General features: G+C 37.5%; 1 long non-coding RNA gene across 1 annotated transcript in view; it reads left to right on the top strand.

Annotated features, from left to right (window-relative positions):
* Positions 1-6005, top strand: part of LOC130588803 (uncharacterized) — a 41457-nt gene extending 35452 nt beyond the window's left edge. The window contains exons 2-3 of the long non-coding RNA XR_008967029.1: positions 3233-3317; positions 3718-6005. This is a non-coding gene — a long non-coding RNA (uncharacterized LOC130588803). The remainder of the gene's footprint in view (positions 1-3232; positions 3318-3717) is intronic.
* The last annotated feature ends 635 nt before the right edge of the window (positions 6006-6640 follow it).

Genomic DNA, 6640 nt, shown 5'->3' on the forward strand with positions numbered 1-6640 from the left:
TGCTTTCACAGATTCCAACTAGAATTTTAATGTGAATCTACTAGAAAAAAGGATCACGTTGCAGAAATCCCAGTGGTCTGSCACCAGTGCCAGTGCTGCTCAGACTCCACAGAGCCCTGGATGGAGGCACCAGGTGGTCTCTCTGTGTTGCCTGGTGTGCCTTTGGGATGTTTATGTACRGAAGGCTGGGAGCCAGGGTACTGGGAGCTGGACACTATGGGCTGGTATCTGGGATTTGGTGCTCACAGAAMCAAACAGACCAGAAAGAATATGAAAAGCATTATGTTCTTAAACAAGATTCTTTATTTCAGTGCAGTACAAAGAAATGGGAGTTACTTTGCTTTGAATGAAAGTACYGAAACTAAAAAATGGAACAGATAAAATACATTTGTGTAGTATTAGGAATCCTTGGATATCAAAGCAGTGARAAATGATAGCTATGATGCTGCAGCATTAAAATCAATATTTACATATCTTTAACGCACTACTACTTTGATTTATGTTATATCATTGSTAGCTTATTTTTCAGGAGTACATTAGTACTGACAATGCTGTCTAAACCATCAGTTTTCAGCCAGTGATTACGTTATGTTTAAAATGCATTGGTATAGAAGCAACACTCCATACCAAGCCATCTCTCCAAAACCTCAGCAAAATCAGTCTCTTTTCTTTTTTCTTCCAAAAAAAATTAATTTGATAAATTTTGTTAATTGCATTGAACTTTGGTAATGTATAGTAATACTGTAAACAGTGGGCCCAGTTCACAATCAAGTAACATGAACTCATTGTACTAACRTCATAAGAAAGTATTATTTAAAGAAAAAAAGATTGCTACATTGCCATCCTGCAGCACCAAACACAATGGCTGCTCAGGATTGGGCTTTTTCAATTACAGATCTGTTTTCCAGCTTGCATCAGGACAAGTCATCTGTTTTCCTAGTAATTGTAGATTTACATTTTCAAAGGTACCAAGGCATACTGACATAGTGGTTTGCAGCACAGTCAATAGCTCCATTTACAGATTCGGGGATGAATTTTTTTTTAGCATATAAAYGTTAAGTACACAGGTATTCCTGTGAACCAAGCCCATTGTCTMAAGGATGCACATTTCTTCCCAAATTTTTAAGTGTTTACATAAGAACATGTTTTTATAATGGATCTGAGTACTGCAATGCAAATTATTAAAATCAGGTGTCTTCCTGCTTGCACTTTGTACCAACACAAGAAATGAATAAACATGCAGTAAAATGTGCYATCATTTAGAAAATAATGTGTAAAAAAAACATTCAGTATCTTATAGTAAAGCATTTACACTGCATAGGCATTCATATAAGGATAGAATATAATAAAACTTATCAAATATACAAGCATGCAGCAGTTGCCTTATATTCACAGTTCTAGAAATAACCACACATTGATTTCCTCAAATATAAATTGGATTATCCAAAATAGGTTTTGCAGCCACTCTCCTCTGCAGTGGCAAACTATGTTCTGATGTGCATTGCAGATACTGACCTATATAACAGGCCTAAGCTATGCTGCTGTATTGTACACTTCTGTGATAAATACTGTGTTTTGCAATAGGAAGGATAATGAGAAGTTATCCATACTTCTCATAGCAGAACTTGGAGACTACACAGTGCTTGAATGGAACAAAATATATACGCATATTAATTGTATTCTCCTTAGAGAGTAAYACTGTAACCTTGCCACATATCTAGCTACTGCATAAGCTGGCCATGCAGTTTTCAAAATAAGTTTAGACAATTTTTTCTATTTGTTATTTATCCCATCAGAAGAGGTATAGTAGGAAACATATGGTACATACGCTTTTTGCTCWGCAAACTCTACACAGGACTCCTGCTACTTTGACATTGTGTTGGGAAATACAATGCAGTGCCAAAGTCACGGAGATTTAAAATGTGTTTGCAGAGAGATCTTCTTTCTTCATTTGCTCTTTTGAAGGTGGTGGTGTTACACATATGATGGTGAGCTTGGACCGTCTTAGCTGTCACAAGATGTCAAGTACCCAGATTAGATCCCCTCTRTGGCCAAATGCCATCTGGAGGATAAAGTTGAGGTCATGTGGCTTGAAGTTGTCTGTGGTTTTGACTCGGTTGTTATTGCCCAGCTTGGAAGGTTGACCTGGCATGCGAYTCCAGGACAACAGCAAACAAAATACCTGGGGGCAAGGCTTGTGACAGTTGTGCAAGGTTTGCAAAATTGAGCTCTAGATCCTGATACAGGTTTTGGATGTGCCAAGGTGAATCGGATCGAGGGGTTATGACTTTAGACTCCTTCCCCATCCAGGTATTTTTCCAGTAATGCCTTCATTCTGCTTTTTGCCCTGACTTYCCTTGTCTTCATACACAGTATTTTTGTGTGTCTTTAAACATTGTGTGCATACACTTCCTTCTGAGCACTTCAGGTAAAGCTAGYGGAAGTAACCTTGTGGGATGTTACAGCACCTAGGGTGTTTCCTGCAACCATGCAAGTTGCAGGGATTCATCCTTGTGTACAAAGCAGCAAGGGAGACAAAAACAGCATTTGGGAAATAGCTTGAAAAGCAAAAAGACAGATGAGGCAGTGATGGTGGAAACATTTGCTAATGGAAAAGTGGAGTGTGGAGAGGGAGGAAAGAAATGGGGCATTGATTGCTGTTCTCTCTATTTAAGAAAGAAAAAGAAAGGAAAGGTATAATCCTCTCTGGAATGTTTCATTCAGAGAGAAACACTGCCCTTTGTTTTTTAAAAAAGTGAGCTTTGGCACACATGCAGTATGGGAATGACAAGGTGAATAGATGGCTTTGGAGTGTGTGCTATCAGAAATGGTGACATTGATGTCCCTSTGTGCTGCAGCCAGGAGGAGACTCATTATTCTGAGTCTCTTTGTGTGATATTTGCATTCTCTAGTAAAGGACATGTGGCCCTTTCCAGAAAGCTGTACTTAAATGAGTAAAACAGTAGTGGAACAAKTCATTGTGCCAGAGATGTTCCAAGCTCTTCTGGCATAGATACTCATTTTTCCTTTGAGGATGTGTCTCTGTATGYATGTGTGCAAAGAGCCTCAAGTCTGTATTTGGAATCTGATACAAGGACATTTGGAATCTGAGCTGGACATGGGGGCATCTGAATGCTTTTATTGTATCAACTAACACTTRGAAAATGGGCTTACAGGTTTTTTTAGTTGGCTTATTTGCTGCCACAGATCCTGCTTTTCTGCCTTTCTCCAGGCTTGTTCAGTAAGATCTCTGGTGACATCTGAAGACACAAAGGCTGTGAGAAGTGACTGGTTTTCAGTGATTATCTGGCAGTAAGGTCTGTATAAATATACACAGAATCACATTTTTTTTTTGCCTACCATTTAAGCTGTATACATTGAGAGATGGACATAAGACTTTGAATGCTGAAACCTTTGTACAACATATGAAAGCAGTTCACTGATTCTTCACTGCATCTCTGCATATGACAGCAGCAGTTCAGATGTGGGAACTGTCCATAGAAATAACACAGTTTTGGTTTATAAATTTCAGTCTCATTATTCTGAGGTACTGCATCAGCCTCTCAATTATTTTTCCAAATCTCCTTAATTTTTTTAATTGTTGGCAAAAATGAGAATGCCTTGTAGTTTCCATCCTGATTTCTTATGTATTTTAATATTTACACCAGATTATTTTGATTCCTTGCTGAACCTGCCATTCATTTTTYCTTTCCACAGGGAAAATTCTTACAATCTACTTTAGAAATATCTTCGAAGAATCTGGAGATTGTTAAAAACAGATGTCACAAGTGTCTTGAGCATAGTTAGAAGGAGGAAAAGGAGCTCTCCTGAGAAGTCTGATGGTTTGCCACAAAGAAATTGGTACTAAAGTTGTGAGCCCCAAGATCTCACAGAAATGCACCATCTTTTGAGAGTTAATTGAAGTCAGAAGCGAAAGATCTTTGGTTTTTTTAAGAAACCTTATCAGCTCTATTTCTACTAGCAATCTAGCCTGTTCTGTCAGAAGAAGAAACAATATTACCTGCTTCTTCCACCTCTCTTACACGGTGAAGAAATTAGTTCCATTCATATAGACAACAGGTGTTTGACCTCTCACTTTTTCATGCAAGTTAGCGACACATTTCAGTCATTGCAAATCCGGCTATGTGGTAAAGAATGGTTTACTCTAGAATAAAATAAGGTCACCAGAAGAGCTGTTTGTATCATCAGAAGAATCTCTACCTCATTTAAAGCTTGCTAAGTATTCTCCTTACCTGCACCCTCCATCTCTTTTCCAGATTTTGCATATGTGTCTTTCCATAGAATTACGTGGGGCACCTAGAATTATGTGCTTGACCTCCTTTGTTATACTTTTAGCATTTCATTTGATGAGGGATCTCTCAAAGAGCAAAAACGGGTTGAACAGCCAGCATTTTTCAGAAACAGCAGGTGACTAAGAATACTTCATTTTCTTTGCTACTCAGGCAATTACAATTGTAAGCCTGGACTGGGCTGGTAAAGAAGTAGGAGACAGTAAGAGGACAAGTTAGATGTCTCTGACCTTTAGAAAGAAACAGCTTTCACTTCCAGAAGCATCTTGTTTTTTGACAAGTTTCAAGTAAATAATTGAATACAGGTACAGGTTCATTTGAAGAAAATAAATAATGAACACTTGCAGAGTAATTTAAGAAAATATTGTGAAGTAATTGAACATTGAGCAAATCCACTAGAAAATATTTGTTAGCAGTTCAGTCAATAAAATGGCCTACACACTTCCATTTGAAGAGCTTCTYATTTTATGTTTTATATGCTCTCTTGCTTAGACACTACATATAACAGTGCAAACCTTTAATCTTTAACAGGAAGATTCTTCCCCATTAAATTCCCCATTAAATCCCTAAAAGTTACATTTGAAAATAATTCAAGCTTCTAAGTGACTTATAAGCTTTATACAGCTAGCTCTTCCAGAATTTATTTTCCTCATTTGAGTGTGTCAAGCTGGATTGCCTGATCCTTGTGCTTCGTTCTCACCAGTTCATCATTAGTTCAGAAGGGTATCTGTCTGATGACTAGCTTGTACATTGAGAGAACACAAGAAAATGCTGCATATGATGTAAAWTTTGCAGGTGTGTACTATATTGTCAATTCTTGCTTATATTACACTGGAAACTTTTAATGTGCACAGGAGAGACCCATTTCAAATAAAGATTTACAACCCAGTACCTGCTACATAGAAATCAATGGACTTTCATTCATGCTGAYTTCTTTCTGCTAAGCATAATTTCATAGTAGTTAAAGGTTCCTTCCTCATTCTGAAAACAATCATGGGAGTTCATTCATATAAAGATGAGCAAGGAGGATGCATAAGAAATGCAGGATTTTGCAAAGGAACAAAATAAGAATGCAGGCCACAGCTTTTAGGTCAATATCCAGTCCATTAACTCAAGCTGATTCAAGTTAGTTTGTTTGCCTCTGGCTCTTTTTGCTCTTTCCTTTCTACCCTTATTTAATTTTATGCTGTTACAAGAGAAATGGATTTTACTGTAGGAGTGTCAATGCCCACCATGTCTTCACACAACACCACTGTGATACATTTAATTAATATTGTTCATRTTGTGGCCACGCAACATAAAATACCACAAAACAATCCTCTGGAATGCTGCTGCAGTTGCCAGCCATTTTGTTATATTTTGTTATGTTCTGTAGCCTGAATTGGCCATCAGCCTTCTTTCTRTTCTTAAAGGGGGAATGATCATGTTCATTTTACAGGGTTAAAAAGGGATTGAGTCTTCCTGTAAAACGGCAGTGTAGAATTCATTGTGAGCAAAACAGAGTTTGTTTCTGCTACAATACTACAGGAGAATAATTTAAAGCCAGGATTGAATTACACTCTTAAAATCTGTTTTTAACAAATTTTTCAGAAATAGGCTGCAGTAGCTTGATTTTTGTCCTACATGTTTTTGAACCGTAGGGAAAACCTGACATTAGCATATTAATGCAGTTGTATCATATAGATATGGAATATAAATGTGTTTTCTTGAAAACCCAGTTTACGTTACTGTGTTGAACCACTCAAAACAGTCATATTCTTCATTCAGATTCTCTGTAAATTCCCGATCACAAGGTAATTCAAACACACAATTCTCACAGACTTTTAGTGGAAGCCCATGCAGGGTTAATCTAAACAGAAGGTACAATAGAAAGCTCCACTTCATTATAAGACTGGAGTTTATCCATTGACTTCAGCACCCACAGAGCGTAAAGCACACAAGTTCTTCTTTTCTTGTCTAAACTATTTTGAATGAGGTCTCTTTTACATGCTAGTTTGGCAAGCTTCTAAGGCATTTGTGCAAAGTGATGATCCAAGAGCAACCTGATTAAATACTGAGAAATTCATAAATAACATCCAGCAGTAATTGAAGTGAAAAACTACAGCTAAGAAAAGTAATCATCCTACAGTATCAGCTAAGCTGCTAGACCTTGCAGTGTTAAAAGTGGAGAATGTTCACTGGTACCTTCCCCTCAGGAAGTATCACTGTGAATTTTAAACACACCAAGGATTCATTCATGTTTCTTGACATAGATTGCACTGGAACGACAATGACTAAAAAACCAGGAATATATGATAGATGCAGGTAGAGAAAGGCTAAGAGTGGAAGAA

Source organism: Malurus melanocephalus, unplaced genomic scaffold (assembly GCF_030028575.1).
Source record: "Malurus melanocephalus ecotype Western Australia unplaced genomic scaffold, MMel_1.1 scaffold_19, whole genome shotgun sequence".
Taxonomy (NCBI): Eukaryota; Metazoa; Chordata; class Aves; order Passeriformes; family Maluridae; genus Malurus; species Malurus melanocephalus.